Genomic DNA, 12,203 nt, shown 5'->3' with positions numbered 1-12,203 from the left:
TTAGAGCAGGGTGGCGTGCCTTCTTTGGGGATGCTGGTTCAGATGTGGTGTGTGGGAAGTTCTGCCACCATTTGCACCCAGAGAATTAGCACTAACATTGCTTCCCCAAATGCTACAGCCTTCCCACCAGCAGCATGGGTCTGCAGGAGCACAGCCTACTACTGGAAGGGCCACCCTGTTCCATAGAGCAGTCCAGCTTCTTGCATCATGTACTTCAAAATAAGAAATGTCATCAAATGCTAGTTACAGTAGATTTGTTTGTGTTTATTTGCTTCATAACACTGGCTAGCTAGTATGATCATTAACCATTTCTTCCACTAGGTGAGTGACACATTCACAAATGCTTATACTTTAGCGCTCCTCGGGCCCCTCTGAATGACACCTTCATAAGCTCCCTTCAACTTGAAAATGCCTATTATCTATGCCCTCCCAGTTCAATATAGTAAGAAATTGGGTTACTGGTTGAGGGGGGTGAAACCCTTCTCAAGCAGCAACCACAATTCTTCTCAGGGTAACATCACAAGCAATGCCTAAATTAACCTCTGCTCATCTCTCGGGTGGCTTGGCATAGAGCAGTCAGGCTTAACTCAGAGGCATGTGTAAAGTATTTGTGCAACACTTCAAACCGTAACACAGTGGAAACACACCACAAAAGGATCTCACTCCGTTTTTAAAATTACTATTTATTATAAATGAAAGAAGTCGCAAACGATAAAAATCCAGTCAGTAGAACAGAAGATGTAACATTTTTAAGATTTGAGTAAAAATAGGGCCAAAAGGGATAAAGCACCAACCATGGATATCTGGTCACGCCAGAACAGGACAAAGTCACAAGTTCAGGCCGACCGTAATGGAGCGCAGGGCGGCTACAGGGACCCAGTTTTGTCCACTGAGCAAAGTATCTTAAATTGTGGTTTTCTGAGTGTTGCGAGGATCTGTGTTGAAGATGCACGCGCTAGAGGCAGCACTTAGGTACTTTTTAGCATCGAGCGCCTGGTAAAGGGCTCTACTCTACTCTCTGCCTCCTCCCCACCGAAGCACGCACGCTAACGCTGCATTTTTGGTAACTTAGCGACCGCTTGTGGACTTATTGAATGTTTGGCAGTACAATCTGTTTTTAATTGCTCTAAGTCACGTTTATTTTAAAACAAAACCACTAAATATTGCATTCACTATTGCTTTTATGTACTCCTCACGCTAGTCAGGGTCAAGGGTCACACGAAGGAGCGCCTCCCCGGTCCACCACGTAAAGTTCTGATTGAGTGGAGGGAGTGTTGCGCTACCGGAAGTGACGCGTAGTCACCAGATCAGCTGGTTGCTGCCTGAAACTACAAAGTGGGATGCCCTGGCTGAAGCACAGCGGACGCGCGCAGAGGGTGCGCCGATGGCGCGCCTAAGGCAAGCCCGTCTGCGCCAGAACGTCGCCAGGAACCCTGCTAAATCTCTCACTTATCGGACTAATGATCCTGCCCCACGCATTAAATACTCAAGATCGGAGTTAGTACATTTAAGAGAACATACACAACCCCACGCTCAACATAAAGGAACACATCCGTGTACCCACAAATTCCCCGCAGCTATCGAAGGCCCTTTAACATGTTCATACTGTGGTTTCCAGAGTATTCCCCTTTCCCTAACCAGTGATCCCATAACCATACTCCATCCAGGCAAAACAAGTGAAATCAGAACTAGCTGGAACTGCTTCCTAGCCAATGTTCGCTCACTAACCAAACACGCTATTAATATCTGGGACCTACTCTCCTCCACTCTCCCAGATATTGGCTTCCTTACTGAAACATGGTTAAAACCTTCCTCTACCCCTGCCATTGCAATACCTAATGGATATCGTATCCTGAAAGTTGACAGACCACGCAAGGTGGGTGGTGGTATAGCCATCATATACAAAGACCCAATAAAAGCAACAATACTTGACCAACACACTGGTGATAAAATTGAAATCCTAACATTTAGAAATGACATCCACTCTCAGCTGAGTTGGAAAGGAGCCCTTGTATATCGTCCTCCTGGACCTATTTCTGACTCCGTATACCATCTCCTAAATATGATTGGTCCTCACATGATATCTTCCAATAAATTCCTTCTCCTAGGTGATTTAACGTCCATAGTGAGATCCCCAAGGACCCAGAGGCGGCAACCCTTTTGACCGAGCTGTCAACGCTAGGACTCACAAAAATTAATGACGCTCCCACACATATTGGAGGCCATACCCTGGACTTAGTCCTCTCCGACTCGCCGCACACAGAATATATATCAACTAACCCGTTGACATGGTCTGACCACTCTACAATTGAATTCAATTTAACAGGCCCCCCTGATCAAACAGCCATGAAAAAATCATTATCTCGAGAATACAGACAGTGGCATAAATTAACACCTACACTATTTCGCGATACATTCACTCCCCCTCAACAATCTGCCTTTGACACAATGGACACATGCCTAACTCCTTCCAGAACACTATCAAATCCACCATAGACGCTCTGATTCCCTTAAAACGATCACCTGCCACCCCCAAACGTTCACCGGCACCATGGTATTCCACAGATTTCCGATCAGAAAAAAGCCACTGCAAAAAGATTGAACATCAATGGCGCAGAACTCAGGACCCCCTTGATAAGGGAAAGTACAAATTAGCTTTAGATTCCTACCATAAAAACATAAAACTCGCCCTGAAAAACTACATAGCCAACCAACTGGAGTCAACAAATAACACCCCCAAAGTACTTTTTCAAATGCTCAACACCCTCATTATTCCCAAAGCCTGTAACCCGGAAGCTGAACCCACCCAGGCACTATGTGATAATATAGCCAATCATTTTTTACAAAAAATAAACGATATCTACAACAAAATAACCGCCAATACAACACACCAAAACTCACACACTGCAACAGCCCCCCTTCCATCTAACTCATTCACACTTAAAGAATTCCCTTTGCTCTCAATCCAAGAAACAGAATCTCTCTTAAAATCCTCCAAATCCGGTTCCCCTAAAGACCTTATACCAGCAAAAATCTCAAAAAGCCTAGCAGCGGAACTTGCAGCACCCCTCTGCCACATTCTCAACAGATCCATCAAGGAAGGCAAGCTTCCCGATGAATTGAAAGCGGCCCAGATTATGCCTATTAAGAAAAACACCAAAATGCCTCCTGATGTAATATCTAACTATCGACCAATCTCATTACTCCCGCTACATAGCAAATTGTTGGAAAAACATATCAACACTCACCTTTCCGCATTCATTGAATCCTCCGGCTGTCTTGACCACTCAATGTCAGGATTCCGCCCTCGACATAGTACAGACTCCGCCCTGGTTAATGTCATAGATAACATCCGAATGAAGGCGGACGCGGGCCGAGCAGTAATTCTTATGATGCTTGATCTGTCCGCAGCATTCGACACCATCTCGCATCAGATTTTGCTGTAGAGACTGCAAACCATAGGCATACAGGACACTGCACTAGACTGGCTGCGGGACTTCCTCAAAGGAAGAACCCAAACAGTAAACTTAGGACCGTTCAAATCCAAGACCACGTCGGTAACCAAGGGCGTACCTCAAGGCTCCTGTCTCAGCCCCTCTCTGTTCAATGTATACGTCGCCCCACTTGCTGCACTCCTGAGAAATATTGGGTTCACCCCAATCTCCTTTGCAGATGACACTCAACTGCTTCTTTCCTTTGACAAAGATTCTCCCAACACTAAAAACATTTTTTCGGAAGGATTGAAAACTATAACATCATGGATGAGCAACAACTTCCTAAAGCTTAACGCAGGAAAAACAGAAATAATGCTCTTCAAGGACGCAGTTACTCGCTGGGCTCCGAGCTGGTGGCCAGAAGAATTAGGCTCGCCTCCATCCCCAAAATTAGTGATTAAAAACCTAGGGGTCCTAATAGACAGCAAACTCAACCTGGATGAACACATAATTGCTACCAAACGAGCATGCTTTCATGCCCTTGGCTCACTCTGCAAGGTCTTTCACTTCGTCCCCCTTCCACTCGGAAAACACTGGTACACGCTTTAGTACTCAGCTGTCTGGACTTCAGTAATGCTCTGCTAATCGCTGCAAAGGAGTCCTCTTTGAACAGCTTACAGGTGGTCCAGAACACAGCAGCTCGTCTGGTAGCCAGCGCACCCTACCGAACCCCCTCTCTTCCCCTTCTCTGCAAACTACACTGGTTACCAATACGCAAAGAATTCAATTCAAAATCTGCTGTTTGGTGTTCAAAGGCCTAAACCAAATGGGACCGACATATCTGGCAGATAAACTAGTCAGACACACACCCTCGCGTACCCTCCGTTTTAAAGGAAAGGGTCTTCTTACCATTCCACGGATAAAACAAACCAGACTAGGAGGCAAAGCTTTCTCCTACCTAGCCCCTCAACTTTGGAACCGACTACCTCTGGACATTCGCATCTGCACTAACTACCTGTCCTTTAGGAAAAAACTCAAAACATCACTTTTCTAAACACTTAAGTCATCACCTCTATCCGTCCTTAGCGCGGAGATACCCCATCTGGGGCGATTCATGCGCTCTACAAATGACATAAATAAATAAATAAATGCATTGCACAGCCGAAGCTATGCATCTGTTCGCAGGTGTGGCGAGACTGCGGTGTGAGGTTCTGCGTCATCGAGGATCTTGTCGATGAGGCTTGTGATGCAATGTCCGGAGTCGAGGATTTGTCGCACAGATGGGGTGATGCCTCATTTCTGCTGTATCCGCGTAGGCTGGCAAAGCACCATAGGCACACTTCCAAGGGTTCGGGACTGGGGTGGCATCACTTGGCAGGGTAGAATCACCGATAGCAGAGCCCAGGATCTGAAAGAGACACGTTAGTGATAGATTCCTTACCTTAGAATTACCCTCCAGCGTCAGACTGGTCTCATCCTTTTTTCAAGTCGATCGACTCCTGGTGCCGATAGGGATGCCCAGGTTTAAGTCTTGCGGGGACTGTCATCGTATGATGTTGGTGACGGACCCGCACCACGTGTGTCTCCTCTGCCTGGGGCGCGACCATGACCCCAAGTCGTGCCCCGACTGCCGGATCATGGCGCCGAAGACTTTGCGGAGCGGTCTAGAAAGTTGCTTGAAGCCAGGCAGTCGGCTCCGCACCGTTCTAGGTCCTGGTGCCGAGGGAGGTCGAAGGACCGGTCGCCGAGCCACCACCATCGGAAATCTTCAGAATTGAAGTCTTCGCACTCTGGGTCAGATAATGCAAAGCGCCAATAGAAGTCGAAGAAACGACATCGTTCTCTGACTTCCCCTCGCTAGTCGCTCGATGCGGCTGAGGTTGCGGGTGGTGCCATCACCGCAGCTCCGGCAGATCCTACGCAGTCGCCGTCAGCCTACCCGTCCATTCCGGGTTCGTCGCCGACTCCGGCCCAGGTACAGGAATTCCTGTTCGCAATGGCTTGCCTCTTTGGGCCTTTGGGCTCCTCCGGTGCGCATTTGGGCCCGACTGGGAGTCCTCGCACTTTGACGCCGGTGGCTCAGGCCCTGGGGTCATCGTCGGCTCCGGCCTCGGCACCGCTGGACTCCTGTGGATCCCGGTCGACGCCGGTTGACCTCGTGACACCTCCACTGACATCGACCCCACCTGCACCACATTTGATTTGACGTCGTCCGGCGCTGCCCCGGTTTCAGCCCCAAAGTGGATAGGGAGCCGGAAGGGTGTCGATCAATGCCGATTCCGACGCCGTTTGGGAGTTTCTTTCCCTATATCCATACTCCTCCTTTTAGGCCTGTGGAACAGCATGAGGAGGAAGGGGAGGACTGGGAGGGGTCTGAGGACCCTCTTGCAGCTCAATGCGAGTATGACCCGGACTGGGCAAAGGAGTTGGGGGACGCCGGTGGTCTGGACACCTCTCCAGAGCTTGGCATGCTGTCTCCTCCTACCGTGGTTAGGGAGGAGGGTGCTAGTTTTTCTGTGGTGTTGCGTAGGGCAGCTCGAGCTACCTACTGTGGCCGTCAGGACTCACCTCCTGACAGAAGTGCTTCAGCCAGCGGTTACCTCTGCGGAGCTGCTGCTGCCCTTTAATGATGCACTTTCTGACGTTCTTTTGGGCACCTCTTCCAGGCCCAACATAGGGGCTCCTGTGGTGACCCCATTTCCCCCTCCCAACACCCCACCCCTGAGAGCTTGGTTGTCCAACCCTCCGTGTCCCCAAACGCATTCCCTTCCGCACCCCCAGACAGGGAATCCAAGAGACTGGAGCAGTTTGGGAAGAAGAAGGTTTTTTCTTCTGCCAGTCTAGGGCTGCGGTCTGTGAACACCGCATGCCTCTTGGGCCGTTATTCCCACTCTCTGTGGGATACGGTTGCGCAGGTGCTGCCCCAGTGTCCGGAGGAGGCTCGGACCATACTATCTCAGGCTATTGCTGAGGGGAGAGATCTGGGCCTCATGGCCTCCTGCATCCTACTGACCAATCATGCCAGATGGCATATGCGGGCTCTGCAGTGGGACCTGAAGTTGCAGAGGGCGAAGCATCAGGAGAACCTGTCCGAGTATGTCCAGATCTCGGAGGGCACTGCATGACAATTGCAGTGGTGGCTCACGAACCAGCATTGGGTCAGCAGCAGATCCCTCTCCCTTCCCCTGCTGGAGCACACAGTGGTGATGGATGCGTCCCTCCTGGGATGGGGCAGCCACATAGGAGAGGCGGAGATCAGAGGCCTCTGGTCTCCGGCGGAGTCCAGTCTCCATATCAACCTTCTGGTGCTCCGGGTGATCCTACTTGCACTGAAGGCATTCCTTCCCGCTGTCAAGGGGAGAGTAGTGCAGGTGTTCACAAACAACACCACCGCCATGTGGTACCGCAACAAGCAAGGCGGGGTGGGGCCGTAGACCCTATGTCATGAGGATCTGCACCGCTGGACGTGACTGGAACACCAGGGCATTTTCCTGGTGGTTCAACACTTGGCAGGTTCTTTGAATGCCAGGGCGGAGGAACTCAGCCACAGGTGCATGATGGCTCACGAATAGCATCTTCACTCGGAGGTGGTGCAAGGTCTCTTTCAACAGTGGGGAGATCCTTGGTTAGATCTATTCGCCACAGAAGAGAACGCGCAATGTCAGCAGTTCTGCACGTTGGAATTTCCAAGGCGGCACTCGCTCAGCGACGCTTTTCATTGCAAGTGGAGTTGCGGTCTATTGTACGCCTTTCCGCCTACCCAGAGTGCTGAAGAAGATCAGGCGCGACTGGGCCCAAGTCATTCTTGTGGGCCTGGACTGGGCTAGAAGAGTTTGGTATCAAGAGCTACTCAGTATGAGCATGGATCCCCGATCCGACTGCCTCTTCGGGAGGATCTTCTGTCGCAGCAGCAAGGGACGGTCCTCCACCCGAACCTGTCAAGTGTCCACCTCCTTGCGTGGAGATTGAGCGCGCGACAGTTGATTCCATTTGACATGCCTCCTGAAGTCTGTGATGTCATTCTCGCAGCCAGGCGTCCCTCCACTAAATCGGTATACACCTGCAAGTGGAACAAATGTGTGGCATGGTGCACATCAAAGGCTGTGGATCCCCTTTCTGCCCCTCTTTCAGAAGTCCTTTTGTTCCTTCTTTCTTTGGCCCGGCAGGGCTCTGCTCTGGGCCCTATTACGGGCTACCTTTCTGCAATTTCAGCCCTTCTCAGACTCCCTGATCAGCCCTCTCTTTTCAAGTCCCCTGTTGTAAATAGATTTCTCAAAGGCATTACTCACCTTTTCCCTCCTATTCCTTTTGTGAAGCCACAGTGGGACTTGAATCTGGTTCTTGCCTATTTGATGTGTGCTCCCTTTGAGCCGCTTCACAACTGTCCTTCGTTTACTAACTTTAAATACTGCTTTCCTGGTTGCCATCACCTCCGCTAGGCGTGTGAGTGAGCTCCAGGCTCTTTCCTGTAAACCTCTTTTTCGGTCTGTTAATCCAGACAAGGTTGTGCTCCGCACTCGTCCTTCCTTTTTGCCAAAGGTTGTTACTGCCTTCCATATCGGGCAAACTATCACCTTGCCCACTTTCTTTCCGCACCCTTCCAGAGAGGAAGAGAGGCTCCACCGCCTGGACCTGAAACGTGCGCTCTCATTTTACCTGAATCGCACACAATAGTTCCGGGTGGATGACCAGCTCTTTGTTGGCTACGTAGGCGCCAAGAAAGGCCGGGCTGTACACAAGAGGACTATCTCCTGCTGGGTCATCTTGTGTATAAAAGCCTGTTATTCTCTGGCTAAAAAGGAGCCTCCGGTGGGGCTGCGCGTCCATTCGGCTAGGGCAACAGCAGCTACTACCGCATTGGGACGTGGGGTCCCCATGCAAGACATCTGTCAGGCAGCCACGTGGGCCTTGCTGCACACTTTTATTAAGCATTATTGCCTTGACAGCCATGTCCGGAGAGACGGCTTCTTTGGCCGTTCTGTTCTCTGTGACTTTCTGGTGTGATCTTGGTTCGCAGACCCACCACGGGAGTTGGTATTGCTGGGGTATCCATTCTAAGGTAAGGATTCTATCACTAACGTGTCTCTTTCAGATGCACAAGTTAATTACCTTCGGTAACGATATATCTGTAAGAGACATTAGTGATAGATTCCTTACCGCCCCACCCATCCTCCCCGTTCTGTTAACTGATTTCTAGGGTTAAGGTCATTCCTTTCAGGGCCCTAGTTTCAATGCACCAGTGGTCAGTATCTTGCATGGCTCTGCGTTCCTGGCGCGGTAAGTCGTGTACAGAACTGACATCCGCGCGCGAGGGCAGCATCTAAGTAGCTGCCACGACGTCATCCCAGCGATCACGCCGCCTACGACGGACGCGGAACCGCACTACGCCATCTTCCGACACGCAGGGGTACTGCTGACAAAAACTTTACGGATCCAGTCAGACGTCTGGGGGTAATTCTAAGGTAAGGAGCCTATCACTAACTAATGTCTCTTACAGATATATCATTACCAAAGGTAAGTAACTTGTGCTTCAGGTGCAAGGAGGTAAGAGACTGCGAGTCCGTCGTCGTCAAAGCTACCATTGATGAGGGATGCGAGGACTTGCACCAAGGATGCATTGCACAGCTGCAAACTGCAATGCAATGCAGGTCTTTGCGATAGTTTCGATCCACACAGCAGAGATGATGCGTCTCTTCTGCTAAGGGTCTCACCGCGCAGCAATGCGGTTGTGTCAGAGGCTTCAGATCAGGAGGCCAGTCAACTAGCCCTTGGAGTCACTCTGTGTTCAAGAGATGCAGGTCCAGTCCATCTTGCCCAGGAAAGAATGCAGCAGGTCAGCACAGCAAGGAAATAGTCCAGCAGGGTTGCAGTCCAGCATAGTGGCAGTCCTTCAGCAGCACAGCAATCTTTCTTCCTGGCAGACTATCCACAGGTTCAGAAAGTGTATTTTACAAGCCCTGGTCACATATTGTGCCACTTTACTAGGAACTTGCTAGTAAATTAAATATGCCAGTTGGGGAAAAGCAAGTGCTCTCATGTTTTAAGGAGAAGGGACATGCACTTTGGCACTGGTTAGCAATGTTAAAGTGTGCAGAGTTTTAAGGCCAGCAAAATGAGATCAGCAAAAAAATAAAATGGAGGGGAACAGCAAAATGTTTGGGGGAAGACCACCCTAAGGCTGACGAGTCTAACAAATATTTTTTTTTTAATCAAAGGTAGCAGTTTTCGCTATGTTAAATTCTGTGGATACCTTTGTAACTTGGGTATATGTACTGTTATTTGTGAAGGAAAGGTAAGTGAAAGACTGAAAGATATTTAACTTGAATAAATGAAGGTCATGCTTTGGAACTGATGGACCTCTCTCTTGGTCAGGGTGGGAGGAGGTTGGGGAAGAGTACATTTAAGACAAGGGTGCAAATGGGGCCCCCGTAGTGCTGTTGAAGTAATTTGGCAATGGTGTCTTTGGGTCCGTGCAACTAAGGCTGGACCAAATACAGTCCTTCCCACACTCTATACTGAAGGTTGTGAGGGCCAGCAGTCAAAAGATTCTCGCGGAGGTAGTGTGAGGGCCAAGAACTTCCAACCCAACAATCAGCCAAGTTATGGAATAATGTAAAGCCCACTCCATTGGTAATCTTTAGCACCAATGGAGTAATCAAAATCAAATACTCTACAGTTCAACGTGTATGACAACAGGGTTGATAAATGCTGCATTCTGTCAATGAGGCCCTTTCATCCTAGTACTCATCCTTTTCCTGCTATTACCGTCCCCACCCTTCTGTGGGATTAGGCAGGATTAGGCTCAGGTGCAGGTCTATCAAATGGTCTCAGTGTTTTTAAAATGCATCCCAGTAAAATAGTTTCTCATTCGTTAGTGGTAATTTACCAGTCTCAGCAGATGCGGTGAATCAACCTGTGACTTTGTGTATACTGATCGTGGGAGCAGGCTCAGCCCCCACGATATATACCTGCACATCGCTTTGAGCCTTTCTTGTCAGGTGGTGGATACAGTTCCACTCTTCTTTCACAGCACGGATTCCTTTCTAAAGAGTACCAGTAGCTACTTTGCTAAATGGCACAACCAGACTTTTTTTTCGGAAAAGAGGATTTTCACATTGACGCTCAGCTCTTCGGCACCAGTCTTAATTTGGTGTCTGACAGCCAAACTCAGCTAAAAGTTTTTGCAGCCTCTAAGCCGAATCTTATAACAGCGATGATTTGAGGCAGTGTCAGCACCTGGGCAGATCAGGCTCAACTCTGCAGTGATGTATTGCCTTTACTACTAGTTGGCGGCAACAGCACTCGATCGCACCTAAGGCCGACTGCCAGGTCTCACGCTGTAGTAATTACGCAGGATCAGAGTAGATTTAAGTAGGTTTATTCCAGTAAAGCTGCACGTTGGACAGTACTTCACAGCCAGCTTCCCATCCAGCTCCAACCACCCACCGTCTCTTTGAACCAACACATTCTAAACAGAAAGGCCACTAGGCAACAATAGAACCCCTGGGAGAGGATGACAGAGGGAACACAGAACACTCTGCTCCCAGCACTAAGCATAGATACTACACACGCTTAAGGCACAAGTTGATGCAGTGTACTACACAGACTATTCCGAGAGGCCAAAGGTAACTTTCATGCCTCGGGTTTCAACTTATGCACTCTTTAGTTTGTCACCTTAGTCTGGAGTTCTCCTAGCTGGGCGTAAGGGCCTTTCCTCCTGGATAGTCCTCCTGGTGAGTCATGCACACACCTTCCCTCTATCGGCAGGCAAGCTTCTAAGCACTTCAAGCAAACCCTCTCCTCCCCTAGCGCTAAGTATTTACTTCGGGTGATGTCTTCTCACCTTTAAAGGACTGGCTCTCCAGCAGATACCAGCCTGTTTACACACCAACTCTTTGAGTATTCTTTAAAACACTTCTTTCCTTTTGTCAACAATAATTTTGGAAAGCAACAAAGTAGGGTGGTCTGGATCCCACTTATAAGAAATTGGGTTACTGGTTGAGGGAGGTGAAACCCTACTCAAGCAGGAACCACACTCTTTGTCCGGGTGAAGTCACAAGCAAACCCCAAATTAACCTGTGCTCAACCCCCTGGTAGCTTGGCACATAGCAATCAGGCTTAACTTAGAGGCAATGTGTAAAGTATTTATGTAGCAATTCAAGCATTAATAAGGTGACAGTGCCCCACAAGATAAACCCCACACCATTTCAGAAAAATAGAGTAAATGTTAATAAATCAAGATCATAATGACAAAAGACCAAACAGTAGAACTAGAGAAACCCAATTTTAAAGATTTCGGTGAAAATGGTACCAAAAACGCACAACGCACCAATGTGGTTATATGTTTGTGCTGGACCTGGACAAAGTCACAAGTTTGGGCCGACCGCAATTGAGCGTGAATCGGCTACAGGGACCTGGTTAGGCCCACTGAAGAAGAGTACCTTCAATCCTGGTTGCGAGGTCTGCGTCAAGGATGCGGGCCGCAACCGGGGCCATGCGAGGTCATGGTCGAAGATAGGTCACGTTCCGTCTATTCCGTGGAGTTGCAATGCAAGCTCTCCCATCGTTGTCAAGGAGGCCGTCAATGAGGGGACTTGCAAGGCAAAGTCTTGCGTCCAGGATGCGTTGCGCACCGGCTAGTTCCAGGGAAGCTGTAGGGCTTACAATGCGTAGTCTCCTGTCATTATTGAAGATGCAGTTGATAAAGGGCTTGCAATGCAGTGGCCTGCAGGGGGGATACGCTGTGCATTGGGGGTTCCAATGAGGCTG

The 12,203-nt window shown here is 49.2% G+C and overlaps 1 protein-coding gene across 1 annotated transcript in view; it reads left to right on the top strand.

Annotated features, from left to right (window-relative positions):
* Positions 1 to 12,203, top strand: part of UBOX5 (U-box domain containing 5) — a 175,467-nt gene that overhangs the window by 113,245 nt on the left and 50,019 nt on the right. The gene's annotated exons all lie outside the window — the stretch shown is intronic.

Source organism: Triturus cristatus, chromosome 2_2, assembly GCF_964204655.1.
Source record: "Triturus cristatus chromosome 2_2, aTriCri1.1, whole genome shotgun sequence".
Classification (NCBI taxonomy): Eukaryota; Metazoa; Chordata; class Amphibia; order Caudata; family Salamandridae; genus Triturus; species Triturus cristatus.
The sequence above is the reverse complement of the archived record's forward strand: the minus strand, read 5'-3'. Positions and strand labels throughout refer to the sequence as shown.